This window comes from Bos grunniens, chromosome 2 (assembly GCF_055505025.1).
Source record: "Bos grunniens cultivar Pamir isolate PY7600 chromosome 2, Bosgru_T2T1.0, whole genome shotgun sequence".
Taxonomy (NCBI): domain Eukaryota; kingdom Metazoa; phylum Chordata; class Mammalia; order Artiodactyla; family Bovidae; genus Bos; species Bos grunniens.
Window position 1 is genome coordinate 132,268,040 of NC_141166.1, and position 13,773 is coordinate 132,281,812.

A 13,773-nucleotide genomic window follows, 5' to 3' on the forward strand; every position below is an offset into this window, starting at 1 on the left:
CTTTTATGCACTGGAGAAAGAAACGGCAACCCACTCCAGTGTTCCTGCCTGGAGAACCCCAGGGACAGGGGAGCCTGGTGGCTGCCGTCTATGGGGTCGCACAGAGTCAGACACAACTGACGCGACTTAGCAGCAGCAGCAGCAGCCCCAACTAGAGACAGCACATGCAGAGCAATGAAGATCCAGCACACCAGCCCCCAAAAAAGAATAAATAAATAATTTAGTAAGTATTTGTTGTAAAATTTAGCCTGGTGGAAGGAAACATCTGTTTTTCAGAGCTTGGGGCAAGTGTATTTTGTACGTGTAGGGTGGCTAAACTGCAGGGGAAAGGAAGGTAAAATCACTTGAGAACTGTTCACATTTTTAAAATGAAGTTTTCATCAGATGTTTGATAATAAAACAGATCATTTTAAGTTTATTGTAAGACCCTCATTTTATACAAGTTATTTTAAAAAAACCTTAAGCTTCATTTCTATCCTCTTAAATTTCTTAGGACGAGTATAAAAAGTAGAATAAACTATCTTATTTCAAATGAATACTAAAAGTATGTCTATCTAATTTCAGGCTCAAAGTAACAACCACAGAAATGTATTTCTCAGTATGTACAGCTACATTTCTATACAGGCAATATTAGGCTAACATCTGAAGAAAAAATGTTAGGGGCTTAGTTTTTCAACTTTAGTGCTCTCCAATTAAATTTACATTCCAGTAATACAAATGTGCATGAATTAAAAACACATTTCAAGCATATTTTAAAAATCAGATCATGAAAAATATATAAAGGGTGTTAGCATTCCTGCATTTTTGTTTCAAAAAGAGCAATGATTATTTTTCTATATTCTTACATTTGCCTTTCTTAATTCCAGACACTAAATTAAGGACTTGAAAATAAATTTGTGATTTCCTGTGGATGAAAATCAGTACTACTTAATACATCCTTGTCACTTTACTGTCTCCTGAAACCATCTGATGATGGTAACAGAAAGGAAATGGAGGAGGAAAGGTGGGAGTGGGGAGATTAAGTCCTGACTCCCATGATACCAAAAATAAATAGAAACTTCCCTGGAGGTCCAGTAATGCAAGGGACTTGGGTTTACTCCCTGGTGGGGGAACTAAGATCCCACATGCCTTGGGGCAACCAAGCCCATGTGCAGAACCAGATATGCCCACGTGTCGAAATGAAGACCCAGCACAGACAAACTTTTGAAATTAATTTTTTTTTAATTTGAGAAATAAAACATGTTGTTGTGGTTGGTGTTGTTCAGTTGCTAAGTCATGTCCAACTCTTTTCAACTCCATGGACTGCAGCACATGAGGCTTCCTTATCCTTCACTACATTCCAGAGTTTGCTCAAACTCGTCCATTGAGTCAGTGATGCCATCCAACCAGATTATCCTCTGTTGCCCCTTCTCTTCCGGCCCTCAGTCTTTCCCAGCATCAGGGTCATTTCCAGTGAGCTGGCTCTTGAAGTTTTGGAGCTTCAGCATCAGTCTTTCCAAAGAATATCAGGGTTGATTTCTTTTAGGGTTGACTGGTTAGATCTCCTTGCAGTCAGTCCAAAGGACTCTCAAGAGTCTTCTCCAGCTCCACAGTTCAAGAGCATCAATTCTTCAGCACTCAGCCTTCTTTATGGTCCAACTCTCATATCCATACATGACTACTGGAAAAACTATAGCTTTGACTCTATACACTTTTGTCAGCAGAGTGATTCCTTTGCTTTTTAATTTGCTGTCTAGGTTTGTCATAGCTTTCCTTCTAAAGAGCAAACGTCTTTTAATTTAACTGAGGCAGTCATCATCCACAGTGATTTTTCAAGCCCAAGAAAATAAAATCTTCCACTTTCCCCCTTCTATCTGCCATGAAGTGATGGGATTGGATGCCACGATCTTAGTTTTTTGAATGCTGAGTTTTAAACCTGCATTCTTTCTTTCCTCTTTCGCCCTCATCAAGAGGCTCTTCAGTTCCTCTTCATTTTCTGCCATTAGAGTTGCCGGGAGAAATATCAACAGTCTCAGATACGCAGATAATACCACTCTAAATCTGAGGCTGTTGATATTTCTCCTGGCAATCTTGATTTCAGCTTGTAATTCATCCAGCCTGGCATTGTGCATGATGTACTCTGCAGAGAAATTAAATAAACAGGGTGACAATACACAGTCTTCACATACTCCTATCCAGTTTTGAACCAGTTCATTGTTCCATGTCCAGTTTTAACTGTTGCTTCTTGACTGGCATATAGGTTTCTCAGGAGATAGGTATGGTGGTCCGGTATTCCAATTTATTTGAGAATTTTCCATAGTTTTTTGTGTTCCACAAAGTCAAAGGCTTTAGTGTGGTTAATGAAGCAGAAGTCGGTATTTTTCTGGAATTCCCCTGCTTTCTCTATGATCCAACGAATGTAGGCAATTTGAACTCTGGCTCCTCTGCCTTTTCTAAACCCAGTTTGCACACCTTGAAGTTCTTGGTTCACGTACTGCTAAGGCCTAGCTTGAAGGATTTTGAGCATTACCTTGCTAGTATGTGAAATGAGTGCAACTGTATGGTTGTCTGAACATTCTTTGGCACTGAAATGCGAACTCATCTTTTCCAGTTCTGTGGCCACTGCTGAGTTTTCCAAATTTGCTGGCATATTGAGTACAGCACTTTAACAGCATAACCTTTGAGGATTTTAATTAAACAGCTCAGCTGGAATTCCATCATCTCCACTAGCTTTGTTCATAGCAAAACAATAAGACATGAATGTAGTATTATTTCCACTACTCTGGAACAATTACGGAAGACCCTAACAAATGTTAATTTGTAATGAGATGAGACAGGGCTTCCCTGGTGGCTCAATGGTAAAGAATTCGCCTCTAAATGCAAGAGATGCGGGTTGGATTCCCTGGATTGGGAAGATCCCCTGGAGAAGGAAATGGGAACCCACTCCAGTATTCTTACCTGAGAAATCCCAAGGACAGAGGAGCCTGGCACGCTATAACACATGGGGTCACAGAGAGTCGGACACAACTTAGCAACTAAAAACAACACCAGTGCAATGAGAAACATTCTCTCTCTCTTTTCAAGCTGTGCACGTATGAATTAAACAGACTACAACTGCCTCAATAAAGCTGGTGAGGGAATCTGTTTATTCAGCTATCTCATGAGTCCAATTAAGTTTCAGCATCCAGACTTCAAATAAAGGCTTTAATTTCGATGCCTCTGTCAATAATTCTAAAAGAATGCAGCTTTGGTAAGTATACTTTTAAATTACTATTTTTTCACTTTATAATCATCAAATTTCTAATTTTATTAAAATAAAATTATCCTAATATTCTAGTTTCTATTATTGATATCAAATGAGAATAAAGATTTTTATACATATCAAAAGAGGCTTAATTATTCAGCCAAAAAACCAAGGGAATGAAGTGCTGACATATGCTACATGATGACTCTCAAAACCACTACATAAACAAAAGAAGCCAAAGATAAAAGGTCACGTAATATACGCCTTCACGTGCACTCAAATCCAGAACAGGCCAATACACAGTGGCAGAAGCGCACTAGTGGTTGGCAGGCAAAGGGAGAATGGGGATGGAGCTTCCTCTGATGATGGTGGAAGTATCTGGAACTAGGAAGAGGTGGCAGCTGCACAACAGAGAATGCACTGAGTAGTACTGAATTAGACACTGAAATGGTTAGACAGTGAGTTTTATGTTATACAACTTCTACCTCACTTAAAATATAGGGGTTTAGTCCACTGGAAAAAAATTTCATATGGAGTAAAGGAAACACTGGCAGGCTACAGACCATAGAGTCACAGGAGTCAGACGGGACTTAGTGACTAACCCACCACCACAGATGAGACATTTACAGGAAGCTGACGCTATTAAAGTTGGGTGATGGGTACACGAATATAAAGCATTAATCAAGAGCCAAACCTAGGATCTACTGTACAAATACGAGAAAATATTTGAAGTCAATGCTGAAGTCAAATGCAAACCAATCAATATGTTGTTACTAACACTTTTAAATAATTCACTTGTTAAAGCTAGAAAATAAAATTACTCTTTCATTTAAGACATCACTGCCAGGTACTTCCTGGCAGTCCAGTGGTTAAGATCCATGCTTCCAATTCAGGGCGCCCAGGTTTCATACTTTGTTGGGGAACTAAGACCCCACATGCCACGAAGTATGTCAAAAACAAGACTAAACTAAACACAGTTCAGCTCAGTCACTCAGTCGTGTCCAATCCATGGACAAATAGATATAAAGCTTTCAAAAAGACTTTACAGAGGGTGGGAGAAAATATATTTCCACTTACTGATCTGTTGATAAAACTTGTTCAGAAAAAAAAGGCCTTTCACTTTTCCGTGGATGGTCAAGTACCATTTGTATTCTAGAAAGAAAGGTCCAGCATGAAGAAAAAGAGAAAAAAAAAAGTATATTCCAAATCAAAATCCAGCCCTAAAATAAAACATAAACAAACCTCCTGACAATACAGTAATCAATCTTCATAAATGTCTTAACACATGTCAGCATCACTTCGTGCAAACCGCTATAACTTGTCCAAAGTCAAAAGCAAAGCCATTTAGTAGCTGTTACCTTCACAAATTCCCATGCGAAGTCCTAACCTCCAATACCTCAGAATATGACTGTATTTGGAGATAAAGCTCTGACCCTTATAACTAGTACCCTAATCAGAAGAGATTATGACACAGACATGCACAGAAGGAGAGCCATGTGAAAACAAGGGAAGACAATAGCCATCTACAAGCCAGGAAGAGAGGTCTCAGAAGAAACTAACCCCCTGCTCACATCTTTTTTTTTTTTTTCTGTTTTTATTTTTATTTTTTGGGGGGGGAGTTCTAAATTCACTTTTTTTTTTTTTTTACATTTTTTTCTTATTCGTAATTATTTTATTTTTAAACTTTAAAATATTGTATTAGTTTTGCCAAATATAAAAATGAATCCGCCACAGGTATACATGTGTTCCCAATCCTGAACCCTCCTCCCTCCTCCCTCCCCATACCATCTCTTAGACTTCTAATTTGCAAAACTGTGCGAAAATTGTTTGCTGTTTAAGCCACCTAGTCTATGGCACTTTGTCCTGGCAACCCAAGCAGATTAACACAGAGGCAAAGCAAAGCACCTAGACCTCCTGATCCTCCTTCAACATGGGTTGCCAAAAGATGTCTACAATAATGATATAACAGCTCTCTTTGATTTCAACAGCAGAAAACTTGATATATGAGGTTAAAACTGAGTGGCCTAGATAGAAAGAACCATCAATCAAATCACTGAAATTATTCTTTCCAAGCTTCACTCAGTAGACTGTAATTTAAGGAACCCTATAAATAACCAAATACAAAAAAAGAAGAGCTGTACTTTTCATAAAAATAATTACTGTAATTTCTACTCATTGCAGTATTCACTTTTGAGCTACACTAACAGAAACGACAAATTTAAACTAGTAGTCAGGGTCATCCCCAAAGCGTATTTATCTCATATCTGGGGTGGAGCTTGGGGTAGGGGGAAGGAGGCTGTAGGCAAGACAGAAACTGAGGTAGAATGAGAACAAGAAATTTGTGTATGATTATTAAATACATACCAACAACAGAACCAAACTGCTAAGGAAAAAAAAACTCCACCTGAAACACTGAATTCATTGTCTTTCTCATACACACTAACCTTCAACATTGCAAGGAACCGGCACAATTTTACCAAGTGCCTACTTTTTATTGTACCTTACATCAGGTACAACGTATTGTTCTGACTCAACGAGTATCACTTCTGAGTTCACAGAACCGATTTCGTACTTTGTGGTGTCTGGTCCCCACGCCTATTTTTGGCAAATACAAAGACTCCTGAATCCACAAAAGCAAGCAGCTTCAAGCTTTCTCCAAAATTAGGCAAGTCATGCAACTTCTCTCCATCTGTTTTCTCAACCTGGACAACAGTTTAATGTAAGTAACTCCAAAGATACTTTTTGCTCAAAGATACTATTTTGTATGAAATATATTATTCCTTTAGCCAATGTACTGATTAGTCTGTGAACAAACTGGAATACCCAGACTTAGTTCTCAGATGCTTGAGCATGCAAATCCATACAAGCATTCTAATTCTGCTTCTTGTCCCAACTATTACAAAATAACCTCTTTTATAATCTTAGTCATCTGATATTACCAAGATTACAAATGAAGATAGGGAAAACAAACAAATGCTCTTTTTTTGGCCACACTGCACAGCATGTAGGATCATAGTTCCCTGACCAGTGATTGAACCATGCCCCTTTCACTGGAAGGCAAAGTCTCAACCACTGGACTGCCAAGCAAGTCCCTAAACAAATATTTTTCTTAAAGAAGTCACTACAAGTTTCATGCTGAATTGTGTGAAACAATAACTCATTTCACTGAGACTGTCTGATTAAAGTAATAAAAACTATAAAAAATGTAAAAATAAAAACTGTATAAACAAAAACATGATCTGAAAGGATATATGCACCCCAATGTTCATTACAGCACTGTTTACAATAGCCAAGACGTGGTAGCAACCTAAATGTCCACCAACAGAGAAATGGATAAAGAAAATGTGGCATATAGAAAACGTAGACAATGGAGTATTACTCAGCCATTATAAAGAATGAAATAATGCCATTTGCAGCAACATGGATGGTCAAGTGGGCCTTAGGAAGCATCACTATGAACAACGCTCAAGGTGATGGAATGCCAGTTGAGCCATTTCAAATCCTGAAAGATGATGCTGTGAAAGTGCTGCACTCGATATGCCAGCAAATTTGGAAAACTCAGCAGTAGACACAGGACTAGCCGCCATTCCATCCCCAAAGAAAGGCAATGCCAAAGAAGGCTCAAACTATCACACACCCGCACTCATTTCAAACGCTAGCAAAGTGTGCTCAAAATTCCCCAAGCCAGGCTTCAACAGTATGTGAACCAAGAACTTCCAGACGTCCAATCTGGATTTAGAAAAGGCAAAAGAATCAGAGATCAAATTGCCAACATCCATTGTATCATTGAAAAAGCAAGAGTTTCAGAAAAACATCTCCTTCATTAACTATGCCAAAGCCTTTGACTGTGGGGATCACAATAAACTGTGGAAAATTCTTCAAGAGATGGGAATGAATACCAGACCACCTGACCTGCCTCCTGAGAAATCTGTATGCAGGTCAAGAAGCAACAGTTAGAACGGGACATGGAAGAACAGACTGGTTCCAAATCGGGAAAGGAGTACGTCAAGGCTGTGTATTGTCATCCTGCTTATTTAACTTCTGAGCAGAGTACATCATGAGAAATGCTGGGCTGGAGGCAGCACACGCTGGAATCAAGCTTGCCAGGAGAAATATCAATAGCTTCCGATATGCAGATGACACCACCCTTATGGCAGAAAGCGAAGAACTAAAGAGCCTCTTGATGAAAGTGAAAGAGGAGAGTGAAAAAGTTGGCTTAAAGCTCAACATTCAGAAAACGAAGATCATGGCATCTGGTCCCATCACTTGATGGCAAATAGATGGGGGAAACAGTGGCTGACTTTACTTTTGGGGGCTCCAAAATCACTGCACATGGTGACTGCAGCCATGAAATTAAAAGACGCTTGCTTCTTGGAAGAAAAGTTATGACCAACCTAGACAGCTTATTAAAAAGCAGAAATATTACTTTGCAAACAAAGGTCCATCTAGTCAAAGCTATGGTTTTTCCAGTAGTCATGTATGGATGTGAGAGTTGGACTATAAAGAAAGCTGAGCACTGAAGAATTGATGCTTTTGAATCGTGGTGTTGGAGAAGACTCCTGAGAGTCCCTTGGACAGCAAGGAGATCCAACCAGTCCATCCTAAAGAAGATCAGTCCTGAATATTCATTGGAAGGACCAATGCTGAAGCTGAAACTCCAATACTCTGGCCACCTGATGAGAAAAACTGACTCATCTGAAAAGACCCTGATGCTGGGAAAGATTGAAGGCGGGAGAAGAAGGGGACGACAAGAGGATGAGATGGTTGGATGGCATCACTGACTCAATAGGCATGAGTTTGAGTAAACTCCCGGAGTTGGTGATAGACAGGGAAGCCTGGCGTGCTGCAGTCCATGGGGTCGCAGAGAGTTGGACACGACTGAGCAACTAAACTGAGCGACTAAACTGAACTGAACTGTCACAAAACTTGGAGTTTTCTACGCTGAGTGGTTAAAAAAAAAAAAAGACCAATAACAAAATGAACATTGTATTCTCTCTTGGTTGTCCAATCACTGATAAATATGAATCCTGAACAAGTCAGGAGACATTATACTGAGACCATTCCACAAAAAAACAAACAGGAAGGAAACTGTTTAAGTAAGTAGTTTATAAAAGTTCACATGATTCTGGACTTGTGGACACGGTAGGGAAGGGACAGAGTGGGACAAAAAGAGAAAGTAACATCAACATATACACACTATTAGCTGTAATGGATGTGTAATGGATGGCTGATGAGAACGTGCTGTGTAGCACAGAGCCCAGTCTGGCGCTCTGTGATGACCTGTAGGGATAGGATGAGGGGAAGGAAGGGAAGCTAGGGAAGGAGGAGAGGTATGTACAATTATGGCTGATTTGCATCATCATATGGCAGAAACCAACAGAACACTGTTAACATTTTAAAAATATATTTACATTTAAAAATGGGAAAAAAAATAAAATCAACTCTCCATTAGAAAAAAAACTTCACGTGACTGTATCTTGTTGATAACTAAATATGACATTAAAAATCAATTTCAGTTAATCCTCAGTGCAGGAGTTTTCCAACTTTCATTGCTTTCAGCCTCAGATTTAACTACACCATTTTTTGTACTTACTTGGGGTAAGCAGCTTTGGTTGTGTACCTAGGTACAAGGTAACTGAGACATTTTAGTGGATATTGAACTGGATCAGCTTAATGAATGTTTCCTGATACTGTATTTGGGCTTTTACATTCAGTTTTCTGTGCCATTTTAAAGGCACAGAAATATTAAAAATAACTGTAATGCATATGACCACAAATCTGTCTACTTAATTAGACAGTACAACTTAGTATTTCAAAAGTGTGATTCTGGGATAAGGAACCTGTACCATCAACTGTTTTCAATGGAAATAAAGTCAGTGGTTATTGGGTGTGTTTCCCCCGCCCCCCGCTTGTCATTACCATAGAAAGAGGGTTTTCCCGTTATTACAGTTTTTAAAACTGAATTATACATTAATTTATTAACTGTTTAAATCAATAAAAACTAAACAAACAAATTCTCACTGGATTAGTGAATCATCTTTGCACAAGTATACAAAAGCTATGCCTCAGCTAAGGTAACCATAAAGTGACCTCCCAAATTAAATTAAAGACAAAGAATTCAAACATTCAAGGATGAGCTCAAGTCAGCAGTTCCTAAGGTTAGACTTTACGGCTCTCAACGTCATTCAGATTTTATAGTATGGGATATGAACTGGGCAGCTGAGAGTTTTAAAAACTTCTAGGTGATACTTTAGTGTGGCAAAGTTTGGGAACCACAGAACAAAATCATTTGGATAGCCTAGTTATAAAACAGCTGCTTGCTCTTTTTTTAAAAAAGCCATACTCAGCATCTTGTGAGATCTTCGTTTCCCAACAAGATCAAATCCAGGTCACAGCAGTGAAAATGCCAAATACTAACCAACAGACAGCCACAGAATTCTCTCAAAGAGTTTCTTTACAGTAGCAAATTCTTATTTCAGGGCTCATTTACTCTTAAAAATTGAGGCTTCCTTTCCACCCAATTTTTGTTTATTGTGGTATTTATAGCTATAGATACTTACCATATTAGAAATTAAAGAAATTAAAATTTTAAAATTAGAAAAATTCAAAGTATTTAACCTATTTTAGAACAAAGATAAGCTCATAATAACTATTTTCCCTTCACCAAAAACAACCAGTGAGAATCACATTGTGTTTTACATTTCTGCAAATTTCTTTAATGTCTAGCTTAACTGAAACAGGCAAAATCTCATGTCTTTTTTTTTTTAAGTTGGACCTTTTCAAAAAAAATTCTTTATTTTATTTTTGGCTGCACTGGGTTTTGTGAGGGCTTTTGGAGGGCTTTCTCTAGCTGCGGTGTGTAGGCTCTAGGGCATGGGGTCTGTGGTTGTGGCGCACGAGCTTACTCGTTGCTTCGTGGCGTGCAGAACATTCCTGGGGCCAGGAGGCAAACCTGTGTCCCCTGAGCTGGCATGTGGGCTCTCATCCAGCGTACCACCACAGAAGTCCTCTTGTCAGCTTCTGTATTCAATCTGTTACAGTACGTTACTTAAAATACAGGAAAAATGTCTGGGCACACAGAAATATATATTAGGAAACAGGAAGAAAACTATAGGTACTTTTTGATATTCCAACAAAACTTGATGTGATAGTTTATTAAATATTAACTGTAGTGCAACATCAATAAGCTTTTTGTACTATTATGTTAAAATACACTGGTTTATTTTGCACTTTGAAACTTTAAACCATGGGTGATTTTACAACATGATGTACTGATCACTTGGAAAGCAATGGTTCCACAAAATTAGGTATTTCATCTGTCACACTTCTTATAAACATATGTAATTTTTATTAAAATCACCACTGACCTCATCATAAAAACTACTAACTACTGGGAAAGTCAACCTCATAGACACAAGTTTTCCGAAACTGTAATTCTTGCTTGAAAACTAAATTTTTATCACTGGCAACAAATACTAACAGTTGTTTTCCTTGAAGCAACAGTCTACTTACATTTACTGTCAAGAAAAATATTTAACACATACTCAAGAAGTCTGAATGCCATAGCTCGTCACCCTTTCCATTTAAATTTAATACTCTATATACCTTTTATAGTTGATTTACAATGTTGTGCTAATTTCTGCTATACAGCAAAGTGATTCAGTTATACATACCCATATATACATGCTTTTTAATATTCTTTTCCATTATAGCTTATCACAAGACATTGAATATAGTTCACTGTGTGATATAGCAGGAACTTGTTTATACAGTCTATATACGATAGTCTGTATCTGCTAACCCCACATTCCCATTCCATCCCTCCCTCTCCCTTGGCAACCGCCACGTCTGTACTCTCTGCCTGTGAGTGTTTCATAGATAAGTTGAGTCATAATTTAGATTCCACAGAAGATATCATATGGTATTTGTCTTTTTCCTTCTGACTGAACTTCACTTGGTATGATAATCTCTAGATCCATCCATATTGCTGCAAACAACATTCCTTTTTATGAATAAATAGCATTCCACTCTATACAAACAAATCTTCTTTATGCATTCATCTGCCTATGGACATTTAGGTTGTTTCCATGTCTTGATTACTGTAATGTATGAACATAGGGGGGTGCAGGTACTTTTTGAATTATCATTTTATGCAGATAATATGCCCAGGAGTGGAATTGCTGGATCTATGGCAACTCTATTTTTAGCTTTTTGAGGAAGCTCCATACTATTTTCCCATAGTAGCTGCACTAGTTTATATTCCCACCAACAGTGTAGGAGGGTTCCCTTTTCCCCACACCCTCTCTAGCATTTTTAAATTTGTTCAGTTCAGTCACTCAGTTGTGTCCGACTCTTTGCGACCCTATGGACTGCAGCACGCCAGGCTTCCCTGTCCATGATCAACTCCCGGAGTTTACTCAAATTCATGTCCATTGAGTTGGTGATGCCATCCAACCACCTCATCCTCTGTTGTCCCCTTCTCCTCCCACCTTCAATCTTGCCCAGCATCAGGGTCTTTTCAAATGAGTCAGTTCTTCACATCAGGTGGCCAAAGTATTGGAGTATCAGCTTCAGCATCGGTCCATCCAATGAATATTCAGGACTGATCTTCTTTAGGATGGACTGGTTGGATCTCCTTGCTGTCCAAGGGACTCTCAGGAGTCTTCTCCAACAACATAGTTCAAAAGCATCAATTCTTTGGTGCTCAGCTTTCTTTAGAGTCCAACTCTCACATCCAATGACTACTGGAAAAACCATAGCTTTGACTAGATGGACCTTTGTTTGCAAAGTAATGTCTCTGCTTTTTAATAAGCTGTCTAGGTTGGTCATAACTTTCCTTCCAAGGAGCAAGTGTCTTTTAATTTCATAGCTGCAGTCACCATCTGCAGTGATTTTGGAGCCCCCAAAAGTAAAGTCAGCCACTGTTTCCCCCATCTATTTGCCATCAAGTGATGGGACCAGATGCCATGATCTTCGTTTTCTGAATGTTGAGCTTTAAGCCAACTTTTTCACTCTCCTCTTTCACTTTCATCAAGAGGCTCTTTAGTTCTTCGCTTTCTGCCATAAGGGTGGTGTCATCTGCATATCTGAGGTTATTGATACTTCTCCCAGCAATCTTGGTTCCAGCTTGTGCTTCTTCCAGCCCAGCATTTCTCATGATGTACTCTGCACAGAAGTTAAATAAGCAGGATGACAATACACAGCCTTGACGTACTCCTTTCCCGATTTGGAACCAGTCTGTTCTTCCATGTTCAGTTCTAACTGCTGCTTCTTGACCTGCATACAGATTTCTCAGGAGGCAGGTCAGGAGGTCTGGTATTCCCATCTCTTGAAGAATCTTCCACAGTTTGTTGTGATCCCCACAGTCAAAGGCTTTGGCGTAGTCAATGAAGCAGATGTTTTTATGAAACTCTCTTGCTTTTTCAATGATCCAATGGATGTTGGCAATTTGATCTCTGGTTCTTCTGCCTTTTCTAAATCCAGCTTGAACACCTGGAAGTTCACAGTTCATGTACTGTTGAAGCCTGGGTTGGAGAATTCTGAGTAGATTTTTTAATGAAGGCCATTCTGACCAGTGTGAGGTGATACCTCATTGTGGTTTTGATTTACATTTCTCTAATAATTAATTAGCAATGCTGAGCATCTTTTCACATGCTTATTGGTCATCTATGTTTTCTTCAAAGAAACGTCTATTTAGATCTGCCCATTTTTTTGATAGGGTTTTTTAATATAACTTTATTTTACAAATTAATCCCTTGTTGGTCACATCATTTATAAATATTTCCTTCCATTTCCTAGGCTGTCTTTTCGTTTTGTTTATGGTTTTCTTTGCTATGTAAAAACCTGTAAGTTTGATTAGGTCACATTTGTTAATTTTTGCTTTTATTTCTATTGCCTTGGGTGACTGACCTAAGAAAATATTGGTACAATTTACATCAATGAATGTTTTGCCTATGTTCTCTTCTAGGAGTTTCATAGTATAGTCTCTTATACGCAGTTTTAAGCCATTTTAAATTATTGTGTGTGATGTGAGGATATGTTCTAACTTTATTTACATGAAGCTGTCCAACCTTCCCAACACCATTTGCTGAAAAGACTATCTCATCCCCATTGTATATTCTTGCCTCCTTTGTCAAAAATTAACTGACTGTAGGTGTGTGGGGGTGTTTCTGGGCTCTCTATTCTGTTCTATTGATCCATATATGCTTTTGTGCCAGTACCATGCTGTTTTGATTACTATAGCTTCACAGTATTGTCTGAAGTCTGGAGGGTGATTTCTCCTGCTTGGTTCTTTTCCCTCATGATTGCTTTGGCAATCCTGGGTCTTTTATGGTTCCATGTAAAGTTTAGAATTCTTTGTTCTAGTTCTGTGAAAAACATAATGGGTGATATGACAGGGATCATATTAAATCTGCAGATTGCTTTAGGCAGTATGGCGATTTTAACAATATTAATTCTTCCAATCCAAGAGCACGGGATACCTTTTCATATCTCTGAGTCATCTTCAATTTCCTTTATTAGTTTTACAGTTCTCAGCATGTTAAGCCTTT

At 38.6% G+C, this 13,773-nt stretch overlaps 1 protein-coding gene across 4 annotated transcripts in view; it reads right to left on the reverse strand.

Moving 5' to 3' along the window:
* WDR33 (WD repeat domain 33) overlaps positions 1-13,773 on the reverse strand; it is a 109,798-nt gene that overhangs the window by 62,670 nt on the left and 33,355 nt on the right. The window contains exon 2 of one of the 4 annotated variants that reach the window (XM_086362418.1): positions 10,129-10,291. The exons of 2 other annotated variants lie outside the window; for them this stretch is intronic. The gene's annotated coding sequence lies outside the window, so the exon portion shown is untranslated. Of the gene's footprint in view, positions 1-4,300; positions 4,444-10,128; positions 10,292-13,773 lie in introns of those variants that run through there. One more of the 4 variants, XM_086362426.1, reaches the window with a different exon arrangement.